Source organism: Pongo pygmaeus, chromosome 7, assembly GCF_028885625.2.
Source record: "Pongo pygmaeus isolate AG05252 chromosome 7, NHGRI_mPonPyg2-v2.0_pri, whole genome shotgun sequence".
NCBI lineage: Eukaryota > Metazoa > Chordata > Mammalia > Primates > Hominidae > Pongo > Pongo pygmaeus.
In genome coordinates, this window is record NC_072380.2 from 3,520,697 (window position 1) to 3,535,246 (window position 14,550).

The window sequence follows — 14,550 nt, forward strand, 5'->3', positions numbered from 1 at the left end:
ATCAGTCACAAGAATCGATACCTGTGATAAAATCACACAGAACTCTACACACACACACACGGGCATCTAAGAGTCCACGAATCTGGTGAAATCTCAAATCAGTCACAAGAATTGATATCTGTGATAAAATCACACAGAACTCTACACACACACACAGGGGCATCTAAGAGTCCACGAATCTGGTGAAATCTCAAATCAGTCACAAGAATTGATACCTGTGATAAAATCACACAGAACTCTATACACACACACACAGGCATCTAAGAATCCATGAATCTGGTGAAATCTCACATCAGTCACAAGAATTGATACCTGTGATAAAATCACACAGAACTCTATACACACACACACGGGCATCTAAGAGTCCACGAATCTGGTGAAATCTCAAATCAGTCACAAGAATTGATATCTGTGATAAAATCACACAGAACTCTACACACACACACAGGGGCATCTAAGAGTCCACGAATCTGGTGAAATCTCAAATCAGTCACCAGAATTGATACCTGTGATAAAATCACACAGAACTCTATACACACACACACAGGCATCTAAGAATCCATGAATCTGGTGAAATCTCACATCAGTCACAAGAATTGATACCTGTGATAAAATCACACAGAACTCTATACACACACACACGGGCATCTAAGAGTCCATGAATCTGGTGAAATCTCAAATCAGTCACAAGAATTGATATCTGTGATAAAATCACACAGAACTCTACACACACACACAGGGGCATCTAAGAGTCCACGAATCTGGTGAAATCTCAAATCAGTCACAAGAATTGATACCTGTGATAAAATCACACAGAATTCTATACACACACACACGGGCATCTAAGAGTCCACGAATCTGGTGAAATCTCAAATCAGTCACAAGAATTGATATCTGTGATAAAATCACACAGAACTCTACACACACACACAGGGGCATCTAAGAGTCCACGAATCTGGTGAAATCTCAAATCAGTCACAAGAATTGATACCTGTGATAAAATCACACAGAACTCTATACACACACACACAGGCATCTAAGAATCCATGAATCTGGTGAAATCTCATATCAGTCACAAGAATTGATACCTGTGATAAAATCACACAGAACTCTATACACACACACACGGGCATCTAAGAGTCCATGAATCTGGTGAAATCTCAAATCATTCACAAGAATTGATACCTGTGATAAAATCACACAGAACTCTGTACACACACACACGGGCATCTAAGAGTCCATGAATCTGGTGAAATCTCAAATCAGTCACAAGAATCGATACCTGTGATAAAATCACACAGAACTCTATACACACACACACGGGCATCTAAGAGTCCACGAATCTGGCGAAATCTCAAATCAGTCACAAGAATTGATACCTGTGATAAAATCACACAGAACTCTATACACACACACACGGGCATCTAAGAGTCCACGAATCTGGCGAAATCTCAAATCAGTCACAAGAATTGATACCTGTGATAAAATCACACAGAACTCTATACACACACACACGGGCATCTAAGAGTCCATGAATCTGGTGAAATCTCAAATCAGGTCTGTAGCTCACCCCCTTGTCAATTTGCTGGCTCTGCTTTTGGCTTAGAGGTATGTGACCCCTACCATTGGTGGGAGGGGTGGGTGAAATGCAGACAGGACTTCTCTGTATTGTTTTGTTCAACCCTCTGAATCTGTAAGTATTTCAAAATAAAGTTACAAAACATCCTGTTTAATAACAGTAGATGTGCATCTCTTAACAGAGAGATACATTTAGAAACAGGTTTCTCAGCCTCAGCACCATGGACATTACAGGCTGGATAAGTCTTGGTTGTAGGGCGGTTCTGTGCAGGGCAGCTTATCTGGCAGCTTCTGTAGCCTCCGCCCACCACACGCCAGTCGTAGTTCTCCCTGGGTTTCTGACAACCAAAAATGTCTCCAGCCGTTGCCATTTGTTCCCTGGGTGGCAAAATCAAAACTACCCCTATATAAGAACCACTGATACAGGGGGAAATCAGGAATACTAGAAAGTGATTCTTTATTTTACAAAAGGAGCTGACATAGAATTATTTTGCATGGTTAACTCCCTGGTAGAATTAAAGTTTGATTTTCTTGCACAAATATTAAATTAAGTACTGCATTTTGAATTATGTGTTGTGGAAAGTGATACACACATCTCAAATCACCAGGTTCTTGTATGCCACTGAGGTGTTCTGCTAAAAGCTCAGTGATAAAATTCTTCCCCTCTCTATTTATACCAGAGGAAAGGTGAGAGGCACAAGAGAATACAAATATCGAAGAGCATTTGTCTTAGCACTCGTGGGGGAAAGAGGATGGCTCTGTAACCAAGTCTAGCCATGCCTGCTTCTACAACTTGCTTCAGCTTCCAAAACTTAAGGAAGAAGACATTTCCTTAGGAACCCTGTGGGCTCTTCTTCCTGATAATCACATTTCATTTCCATAAAATTAATCAAACAAAGTGTTTTGGTTCAGTAAACTGTATACAACACACAATTTGAATTTCAAAATACAAATTTATATTAATTGACTAATTAAATGTCCTGATATTCTTCTTGATTTCTGGGACATGGTGGCTGCACCTCAGACAAAAATGTCAGTGCAGATGGAAAAGCTTGAGGGATTGGAATAGTGAATGTAAAATTGCTGAGACTATTAATTTCCTGCAAACCTGAAGGTTGACAGACAGAAAACACCTGGATAAAATTATTATTGGAAATAGTTCTCCATTTAAATATAAGAATGGCAACTAAATGAGATTTAATACTCTGTATGTATTATAACTGTGCATTTCATTTGCATTTATCTGCAAAAATATGATAAATAATATAATCTTTAGATAATTACATGCCAGTGAAAAGTATAACAGTTGATGTACATTTATACTGACATATTTTCAGAAGCCCAAAATATTATCAATCCCAACAGAGCTTTCAAACAAGGCTCACTTTAGTACAAGCTGTAACGTGGACACTTTCAACAGAATATACTGACTTCTTTGAAAAGTGAACTAATCGTTATTTCATTAAAATATCCAATTGTCTAGTAAAGACAATACATACGCTACTGATTTAGGTCCTGCTGTTTGAATCAGACTACCAAAGTCAAGAGTTGTGTTATGAAAATGCAAAATGCCACTAGCTCCTATTTCAATGCAAGTTCCTTTTCATGATTTTTTTGCATTAATTTGAAGAATGCAAAATAAGCAGCTTTAAAGTTGCATGTGGCCAAAACACTGAAGTGTACTAAATCAATTCAAGGAAGAGTAGCTCCCTCTTAAAATAATTGACTATATTGAAGGAGATGGGGGGTTGGTAGCTGAGGAATTCAGCAGGAATTTTTGTAAGACAGACTCATAAATTTGGGTTAGAGGAAGAAATTGGGATTATGTGACTCTGGCTCTAATTGTATAGAGGAGAAATTTTAATGCCAGATTATTTAACTACCTTTTCCAAGACCTCACAATGGAAGAGTAGAATCACAAGAATGCACATCTTCTGACTCTTAGTTAGTGATTTGTCAAAAGTATAGTGCTTGCTTTGAGGAAGAGTATCAGCTTCTCAGAAGAGTTTACTAAGCAACTCATATTTACAAACACATCTTGGGAAATATATCTGTTGTTTTACTCACAGGAAACTGAATTTAGCCATGCAAAACGCATCAACATACTTCATTTCCTCTTCTGAGGAACACCTCCTTGAATTTTCCCACTCTCAGTGATCTGTAAGCCTACATTTTCTTGGACAATAAATTAGTTATAGCAAGAGAGAACCAGGGCAAGCTGCTTATGGAAAGCCAAGGCCTTTCTAGTCATAGAATCAACATTTGTAAATATATACACAATAAATTTGCCCACCAAATGATGTGCCCTATGTCATTTTTGTTTCCCCATGACAATTTAATTTTATCAGTGATAGAAGAATGAGCCATGATCATACATGCTAAATGCTCAGTCTATGACCATTTTCATAATCAATGACACTAAAGGTTTCAATTTTATTGATCTTTTCAAAAAGCAACTTGATTTAAATTGATTTTCTCTGTTGTTTTCTCTATTTTATTTATCTCTGCTCGAATCTTTATTAATTCCTTCTTTCTACAAGCTTCAGATTTAGTTTGCTCTTTTTTTCTAGCTCTTTAAAATATATTAGGTTGTTGATTCAATATCTTATATTTTAATGTGATGGTTACAGCTACAAATGTCCCTCTTGGCACTGCTTTTGCTGCATCCTGTAAGTTTTGGTATGTTGTAATTTCGTTTTCATTTGTCTCAAGGTACTTTCCAATTTCCCTTGTGATTTTTTTCTTTGATCTAATGATTGTTTAGGTGTGTTGTTTAACTTCCACATATTTGTAAATTTTCTAGCTTTCCTTCTGCTATTAAACTAATAAAGGCAAAATGTACAGTGAATCCTTTCGTTTTGTTTTGTTTTTGTTTTGAGATGGAGTCTTGCTCTGTTCCCCAAGCTGGAGTGCAGTGGTGCGAGCTGGGCTCACAGCAACCTCTGCCTTCTGGGTTCAAGTGATTCTCCTGCCTCAGCTTCCCAAGTAGCTAGGATTACAAGTATTACAGGCACCCGCCACCACACCCAGCTAATTTTTGTATTTTTAGTAGAGACAGTTTCACCACGTTGGCCAGGCTGGTCTCAAATTCCTGACCTCAGGTGATCCTCCCGCCTTGGCCTCCCAAAGTGCTACTATTACAGGCATGAGCCACCATGCCTGCCCTGCTGCAGTGAATCTTGATGCCTTTCCTTTTTTCTTTTCTTTTTGAGATGGAGTCTCATTCTGTCATCCAGACTGGAATGCAGTGGTGTGATCTCACTGCAACCTCCACCTCCCAGGTTCAAGCGATTCTCCTGCCTCAGCTTCCTGAGTAGCTGGGACTACAGGCACACGCTACTATGCCCAGCTAATTTTTTTTTATTATTATTATTTGTAGTAGAGAAGGGATTTTGTCATGTTGGCCAGGCTGATCTCAAACTCCTGACCTCAGGTGACCTGCCTGCCTAGGCCTCCCAAAGTTCTGGGATTACAGGTGTGAGCCACCACACCTGGCCCATACTACTTTGATTTAAGAAAATAAGTGTAATTTCTTGAGATTCACCTAATTTAATACAACCTAAAATTACTTTTCAGGTTCCTCCCATTTCCTCTGGCTTTTATTCACTACAGATATTAATTATTACTATGTGTTGTTGTGTGAGTACTACTAATCAAAACCTTTAACTAAAACCTTGTTAGCCCCTATCCAACTTAAGCAGCATTTCCTCAGATATGTTTTCATTATAGAATCTGGAATTATAAAACATAATAGTAAAATTATTCTATATGTGATAAATATTACCCCTCAAAAAATCAAATATAAAAGGTGATCCTGTCATAGTGAGATTATTGAAATGCCCCAGGGTAGCATAAAGAAGAAGGCAGTGAGAGGGAGGCCGCCAGAAGTTCTGGGAGCCCTGCCGTGCAGTCCACTGGGTCCAGGTCCCATCTGTGGTCTGGCCCCATGGGAGGGTGGTCCACTCCATGTTATGTGTTGGCATGGGTGTGATACAGGAAGTAGAACAAACACTATTTATGCAGATAGTGAGGGCAAAGAGTCCTCAGCAGAACTTCCCTTCTAACACACACACAAAAAAAACCCAAGAAATCACTTCTTTTCTAACAAAGAGCAGCCTGGAAGATTGGGCTGCAAACATAGATATGAAAGCTAGAAGCTTGCACAGGGAGATGCCAGCAGTTGCACAGATAGAAAGGGCTACCTGGGCCAGGCATGTCCACCATAGGGCCCCACCTCTCCCCTAATCAGCACATGCACAGGAAGAAAGAAATGAGCAATGTGGAGTAGCTTAGGCTGAGGACCCACCTGCAAAATAAAAGACTGGAATGGGGGATGCCAGAGATTCATGCCCTATGCAGATGGCACACCTGGTCCTAACCAGTTTTTCGTGCCCTGTCTAGATCAGATACTGCCTCACGACTAGCTCATCTACGAAAACCCCTACATTTCACTGTGAGAAGGTAACTTTTTTTTTTTTTTCTGGGACTCCTCTCTGGAGTAGAAAGCTGTTCACTTTCTTTCTCCTATGCTGCATAGTATTCCACGGTGTGCACGTGCCACATTTTCTTAATCCAGTCTATCATTGTTGGACATTTGGGTTGGTTCCAAGTCTTTGCTATTGTGAATAGTGCCGCAATAAACATACGTGTGCATGTGTCTTTATAGCAGCATGATTTATAGTCCTTTGGGTATATACCCAGTAATGGGATGGCTGGGTCAAATGGTATTTCTAGTTCTAGATCCCTGAGGAATCGCCACACTGACTTCCACAATGGTTGAACTAGTTTACAGTCCCACCAACAGTGTAAAAGTGTTCCTATTTTTCCACATCCTCTCCAGCACCTGTTGTTTCTGACTTTTTAATGATGGCCATTCTAACTGGTGTGAGATGGTATCTCATTGTGGTTTTGATTTGCATTTCTCTGATGGCCAGTGATGATGAGCATTTTTTCATGTGTCTTTTGGCTGCATAAATGTCTTCTTTTGAGAAGTGTCTGTTCATATCCTTCGCCCACTTTTTGATGGGGTTGTTTGTTTTTTTCTTGTAAATTTGTTGATGAGTTCATGTCCTTTGTAGGGACATGGATGAAATTGGAAATCATCATTCTCAGTAAACTATCGCAAAGACAAAAACAAAACACTGCATGTTCTCACTCATAGATGGGAATTGAACAATGAGAACACATGGACACAGGAAGGGGAACATCACACTCTGGGGACTCTTGTGGGGTGGAGGGAGGGGGGAGGGATAGCATTAGGAGATATACCTAATGCTAAATGGCAAGTTAATGGGTGCAGCACACCAGCATGGCACATGTATACATATGTAACTAACCTGCACATTGTGCACATGTACCCTAAAACTTAAAGTATAATAATAATAATTTTAAAAAAGCAAAAAAAAAAAGAAATTTCTGCTCTAAACCTCACCCTTAGTTTGTCCGTGTCCTTGATTTCCTTGGGTGTGAGACCAAGAACTCTGGGTGTCAAGCCAGACAATGAGGCCACTTCACATGGTTCTGCATGGTATCACTGGCTGGCTCTTCTGGGACATTAGCCAGGGTTTTAAGAATCTCCTGGCTATTGGCACACATTTTCATACCCATCTGTGTGTGTATGAGGGAGTGACGAGGATGGTGAGCTAGAAGAAGGATGGGCTTGTGGCAATTCTCCTCCTTCCCAAGACAGCTGTGTCTGACATTTCCTCACCTGGTTTTTACCTCTCCCCCATATCCCAACCTTCCCCTAAGAAGATCAGGAATTTAGATCACCTTATTTGAGAAATGGTTGTAGGTTGAACACAGGATTTGATGAGTGATTGCACTGATGCCTTTTGGTGTAATTGCAGATTTAATATCCCAGAATTTTACATTCTATTACTCTGAAACTGGTCTGCAATTATAATTTTAAAAAGTAATATTCTCATCCTTATTCCAAACAATTCGCTTAAAATACCACTTTCAGTATGTCATATCTATTGATCAATTAATAAATACATAGACATGATAATAATGGTGAAGACTGTAAACTTCTTGACATATAATCAATATCTGATTCATATTTGAAGTCATTAAAGCACACAGCACAATGACCTACAGAAAATATAATTTCACACTGAGACCTATTTTTTAATCAATGGTAAATCATTACTAAATATAAACCATGACATAGCATATATACTTTCAAATATTTTCATTTAGTGTCTCATAAAATCATCTCATTTTATACATTCCCTTCTACTCACAACAAATTAAGCGAATAATGTAAGTTTTAATGGCAAAGATTTCTAAAATAGGTTGAGATAAACAGCTGGTAACTCATCCATTGTAATTTTCTGTCACCATCTTGGCCTGAAGGAAAAGCATGAGAAGACTTATTTTTGCAGAGGAAGAAATTTAAAGATCAAATTCTGTGCCAAAAATTGTACAGGAAGAAAGAGTACCCTAAAACCAGATGCCTATTTTCTGTATTTCCTTATTTTTATTGATAAGGATAGACTACATGACATCTACCTCTTACAAATGTTTAAATGCCCAATATAATATAATTAACTATAAACCCAGATTGTACAGCAGATCTCTAGAACTTATTCATCTTACATAACAGGAACTTTATACTCCTTGAACAGTGACTCCTCATTTCCCCCTCCCTGGTAACAGTAGTTTTACTCTCTCAGCGTCTATGAGTTTAACTCCTTTAGATTCCTCATGTAAGTGGAATCACGCAGTATTTGTCCTGTGACCAGCTTACTTCACTTAGCATCATGTGATTCAAAGACATCTCTCACTACTATGTCTATAAAGCAGGTTCACACACTGCTGTTGAATAAGAATCTCAGGGAAGCCCTTGCCTCTGGGAGGCCCATGAGCTTCAGTCCACTAACACTTATTTCACCACATGTGCCTCCACTGCAATGTATCATCCTGGAACTCAGTACTAAGCTCCGAGGTGCTTGAGGCATCTCTTTTTCTTTCCTTACTCTTGTAACTATCAGACAACCTGGAAAATATGAAAGTTCACTTTTTTTCCCCAAGTAGTTGTACACTTAGAGCTCTTAATCTGGAGGTATCTACAATCAGAATCTTTCAGATTTATCAGCTCTTCATTCACCAAGAGTCCCTTTGGTCCACCAATCACATGAACTCCATAAGGATAAGAGGGCACATGAAACAAAATTTTTTTGGCAATATTTATATTTTAAATCTATTTTTGCTGAAGAAGAATATTCTATGAATAAAAGTAATTGCTTGAAGTTACTAGTTTTGACTTCCTTTGAAATGATTGTTTTAGTATCTGAGGTTATGAAAGCCCATATTCCCAGCTCTCACTCATATGCACTGTGAAATAACAAACACCCTTCAAGTAATTGCATCTCTTGGTGTTTCATCACTTACTCACTCCTGCAATGCCATGCCCTTTGCCTAGGTAGTCCAGAAGTTCTGCATTCAATTATCTAACTCACTTATTAATCTTTCTTTCAAAAATTTATTAATTTTCTTCATCTTTACCTTGATGTAAGCTCCTTGGAGACCTGTTTTCCACACTCCTCTCAGTTCTCTTTAAAGGCTGTGTTAAGGATTGCTTTGTAGACTCAGTTTAATGCCTCTTGATCTTCTCTCCTCCTTTGTTCTGGGCAAACTGCCTACCAACACGTGAGGATCACACTTATGACACCCTCTCTCATGCTCAGGGATAAGCAGATATTTTTGGCTTTGTCAATTACAAAAAAAAAAAAAAAAAAAACTATTCAAAAATTAGTGTACAATCATTTACTTTCAGTGACTGATCTAAAGTCACGTTTCCTAAGGGGTTTTCTGCTGGATGTCAGTTGGTATGTTCGGAATGCCATTTCCATAGCCAAACAATTTTAGAAAACAATTGTGTACATCCTTTTTCATTCTTCTAGTCCCAGAGCCTTTAAGCAACAACTGCATAAGCATCCAGGTTGAGCATAAAGCATCTTTTTTTTTTTTAATTATTATTATTATTATTTTACTTTAGGCTCTATGGCACATGTGCGCAACGTGCAGGTAAGTTACATATGTATACATGTACCATGCTGGTGCGCTGCACCCACCAACTCGTCATCTAGCATTAGGTATATCTCCCAATGCTATCCCTCCCCCCTCCCCCCACCCCACAACAGTCCCCGAAATGTGATGTTCCCCTTCCTGTGTCCATGTGTTCTCATTGTTCAATTCCCACCTATGAGTGAGAATATGCGGTGTTTGGTTTTTTGTTCTTGCGATAGTTTAGTGAGAATGATGATTTCCAATTTCATCCATGTCCCTACAAAGGACATGAACTCATCATTTTTTATGGCTGCATAGTATTCCATGGTGTATATGTGCCACATTTTCTTAATCCAGTCTATCATTGTTGGACATTTGGGTTGGTTCCAAGTCTCTGCTATTGTGAATAATGCTGCAATAAACATACGTGTGCATGTGTCTTTATAGTAGCATGATTTATAGTCCTTTGGGTATATACCCAGTAATGGGATGGCTGGGTCAAATGGAATTTCTAGTTCTAGATCCCTGAGGAATCGCCACACTGACTTCCACAAGGGTTGAACTAGTTTACAGTCCCACCAACAGTGTAAAAGTGTTCCTATTTCTCCACATCCTCTCCAGCACCTGTTGTTTCCTGACTTTTTAATGATTGCCATTCTAACTGGTGTGAGATGGTATCTCATTGTGGTTTTGATTTGCATTTCTCTGATGGCCAGTGATGGTGAGCATTTTTTCATGTGTTTTTTGGCTGCATAAATATCTTCTTTTGAGAAGTGTCTGTTCATGTCCTTCGCCCACTTTTTGATGGGGTTGTTTGTTTTTTTCTTGTAAATTTGTTGGAGTTCATTGTAGATTCTGGATATTAGCCCTTTGTCAGATGAGTAGGTTGCAAAAATTTTCTCCCATTTTGTAGGTTTCCTGTTCACTCTGATGGTCATTTCCTTTGCTGTGCACAAGCTCTTTAGTTTAATTAGATCCCATTTGTCAATTTTGGCTTTTGTTGCCATTGCTTATGGTGTTTTAGACATGAAGTCCTTGCCCATGCCTATGTCCTGAATGGTAATGCCTAGGTTTTCTTCTAGGGTTTTTATGGTTTTAGGTCTAATATTTAAGTGTTTAATCCATCTTGAATTGATTTTTGTATAAGGTGTAAGGAAGGGATCCAGTTTCAGCTTTCTACATATGGCTAGCCAGTTTTCCCAGCACCATTTATTAAATAGGGAATCCTTTCCCCATTTCTTGTTTTTGTCAGGTTTGTCAAAGATCAGATAGTTGTAGACATGTGGCATTATTTCTGACGGCTCTGTTCTGTTCCATTGATCTATATCTCTGTTTTGGTACCAGTACCATGCTGTTTTGGTGACTGTAGCCTTGTAGGATAGTTTGAAGTCAGGTAGTGTGATGCCTCCAGCTTTGTTCTTTTGGCTTAGGATTGACTTGGCGATGCGGGCTCTTTTTTGGTTCCATATGAACTTTACAGTAGTTTTTTCCAATTCTGTGAAGAAAGTCATTGGTAACTTGATGGGGATGGCATTGAATCTGTAAATTACCTTGGGAAGGATGGCCATTTTCATGATATTGATTCTTCCTACCCATGAGCATGGAATGTTCTTCCATTTGTTTGTATCCTCTTTTATTTCCTTGAGCAGTGGTTTGTAGTTCTCCTTGAAGAGGTCCTTCACATCCCTTGTAAGTTGGATTCCTAGGTATTTTATTCTCTTTGAAGCAATTGTGAATGGGAGTTCACTCATGATTTGGCTCTCTGTTTGTCTGTTATTGATGTATAAGAATGCTTGTGATTTTTGTACATTGATTTTGCATCCTGAGACTTTGCTGAAGTTGCTTATCAGCTTAAGGAGATTTTGGGCTGAGACAATGGGGTTTTCTAGATATACTATCATGTCATCTGCAAACAGGGACAATTTGACTTCCTCTTTTCCTACTTGAATACCCTTGATTTCCTTCTCCTGCCTAATTGCCCTGGCCAGAACTTCTAACACTATGTTGAATAGAAGTGGTGAGAGAGGGTATCCCTGTCTTGTGCCAGTTTTCAAAGGGAATGCTTCCAGTTTTTGCCCATTCAGTATGATATTGGCTGTGGGTGTGTCATAAATAGCTCTTATTATTTTGAGATACGTCCCATCAATACCTAATTTATTGAGAGTTTTTAGCATGAAGGTTGTTGAATTTTGTCAAAGGCCTTTCCTGCATCTATTGAGATAATCATGTGGTTTTTGTCTTTGGTTCTGTTTATATGTTGGATTACATTTATTGATTTGCGTATATTGAACCAGCCTTGCATCCCAGGGATGAAGCCCACTTGATCATGGTGGATAAGCTTTTTGATGTGCTGCTGGATTCGGTTTGCCAGTATTTTATTGAGGATTTTTGCATCAATGTTCATCAAGAATATTGGTCTAAAATTCTCTTTTTTGGTTGTGTCTCTGCCAGGCTTTGGTATCAGGATGATGCTGGCCTCATAAAATGAGTTAGGGAGGATTCCCTCTTTTTCTATTGATTGGAATAGTTTCAGAAGGAATGGTACCAGTTCCTCCTTGTACCTCTGGTAGAATTCGGCTGTGAACCCATCTGGTCCTGGACTTTTTTTGGTTGGTAAGCTATTGATTATTGCCACAATTTCAGCTCCTGTTATTGGTCTATTCAGAGATTCAACTTCTTCCTGGTTTAGTCTTGGGAGGGTGGATGTGTTGAGGAATTTATCCATTTCTTCTAGATTTTCTAGTTTATTTGTGTAGAGGTGTTTGTAATATTCTCTGATGGTAGTTTGTATTTCTGTGGGATCGGTGGTGATATCCCCTTTATCATTTTTTATTGCATCTATTTGATTCTTCTCTCTTTTTTTCTTTATTAATCTTGCTAGCGGTCTATCAATTTTGTTGATCCTTTCAAAAAACCAGCTCCTGGATTCATTTATTTTTTGAAGGGTTTTTTGTGTCTCTATTTCCTTCAGTTCTGCTCTGATTTTAGTTATTTCTCACCTTCTGCTAGCTTTTGAATGTGTTTGCTCTTGCTTTTCTAGTTCTTTTAATTGTGATGTTAGGGTATCAATTTTGGATCTTTCCTGCTTTCTCTTGTGGGCATTTAGTGCTATAAATTTCCCTCTACACACTGCTTTGAATGCATCCCAGAGATTCTGGTATGTTGTGTCTTGGTTCTCGTTGGTTTCAAAGAACATCTTTATTTCTGCCTTCATTTCGTTATGTACCCAGTAGTCATTCAGGAGCAGGTTGTTCAGTTTCCATGTAGTTGAGCGGTTTTGAGTGAGATTCTTAATTCTGAGTTCTAGCTTGATTGCACTGTGATCTGAGAGATAGTTTGTTATAATTTCTGTTCTTTTACATTTATTGAGGAGAGCTTTAATTCCAAGTATATGGTCAATTTTGGAATAGGTGTGGTGTGGTGCTGAAAAAAATGTATATTCTGTTGATTTGGGGTGGAGAGTTCTGTAGATGTCTATTAGGTCTGCTTGGTGCAGAGCTGAGTTCAATTCCTGGGTATCCTTGTTGACTTTCTGTCTCGTTGATCTGTCTAATGTTGACAGTGGGGTGTTAAAGTCTCCCATTATTAATGTGTGGGAGTCTAAGTCTCTTTGTAGGTCACTCAGGACTTGCTTTATGAATCTGGGTGCTCCTGTATTGGGTGCATATATATTTAGGATAGTTAGCTCTTCTTGTTGAATTAATCCCTTTACCATTATGTAATGGCCTTCTTTGTCTCTTTTGATCTTTGTTGGTTTAAAGTCTGTTTTATCAGAGACTAGGATTGCAACCCCTGCCTATTTTTGTTTTCCATTGGCTTGGTAGATCTTCCTCCATCCTTTTATTTTGAGCCTATGTGTGTCTCTGCACATGCGATGGGTTTCCTGAATACAGCACACTGATGGGTCTTGAGTCTTTATCCAATTTGCCAGTCTGTGTCTTTTAATTGGAGCATTTAGTCCATTTACATTTAAAGTTAATATTGTTATGTGTGAATCTGATCCTGTCATTATGATGTTAGCTGGTTATTTTGCTCGTTAGTTTATGCAGTCTCTTCCTAGTCTCGATGGTCTTTACATTTTGGTATGATTCTGCAGTGGCTGGTACCAGTTGTGCCTTTCCATGTTTAGCGCTTCCTTTAGGAGCTCTTTTAGGGCAGGCCTGGTGGTGACAAAATCTCTCAGCATTTGCTTGTCTGTAAAGTATTTTATTTCTCCTTCACTTATGAAGCTTAGTTTGGCTGGATATGAAATTCTGGGTTGAAAATTGTTTTAAGAATGTTGAATATTGGCCCCCACTCTCTTCTGGCTTGTAGGGTTTCTGCCGAGAGATCGCTGTTAGTCTGATGGGCTTCCCTTTGATGGTAACCCGACCTTTCTCTCTGGCTGCCCTTAACATTTTTTCCTTCATTTCAACTTTGGTGAATCTGACAATTATGTGTCTTGGAGTTGCTCTTCTCGAGGAGTACCTTTGTGGCGTTCTCTGTATTTCCTGAATCTGAATGTTGGCCTGCCTTGCTAGATTGGGGAAGTTCTCCTGGATAGTATCCTGCAGAGTGTTTTCCAACTTGGTTCCATTCTCCCCGTCACTTTCAGGTACACCAATCAGACGTAGATTTGGTCTTTTCACATAGTCCCACATTTCTTGGAGGCTTTGCTCGTTTCTTTGTATTCTTTTTTCTCTAAACTTCCCTTCTCGCTTCATTTCATTCATTTCATCTTCCATGGCTGATACCCTTTCTTCCATTTGATCGCATTGGCTCCTGAGGTTTCTGCATTGTTCACGTAGTTCTCGAGCCTTGGTTTTCAGCTCCATCAGCTCCTTTAAGCACTTCTCTGTATTGGTTATTCTAGTTATACATTCTTCTAAATTTTTTTCAAAGTTTTCAACTTCTTTGCCTTTGGTTTGAATATCCTCCTGTAGCTCGGAGTAATTTGATCGTCTGAAGCCTTCTTCTCTC

General features: G+C 38.9%; 1 protein-coding gene across 1 annotated transcript in view; it reads right to left on the reverse strand.

Annotated features, from left to right (window-relative positions):
* Positions 1–14,550, reverse strand: part of CSMD1 (CUB and Sushi multiple domains 1) — a 2,090,911-nt gene that overhangs the window by 608,302 nt on the left and 1,468,059 nt on the right. The window lies entirely within an intron of this gene.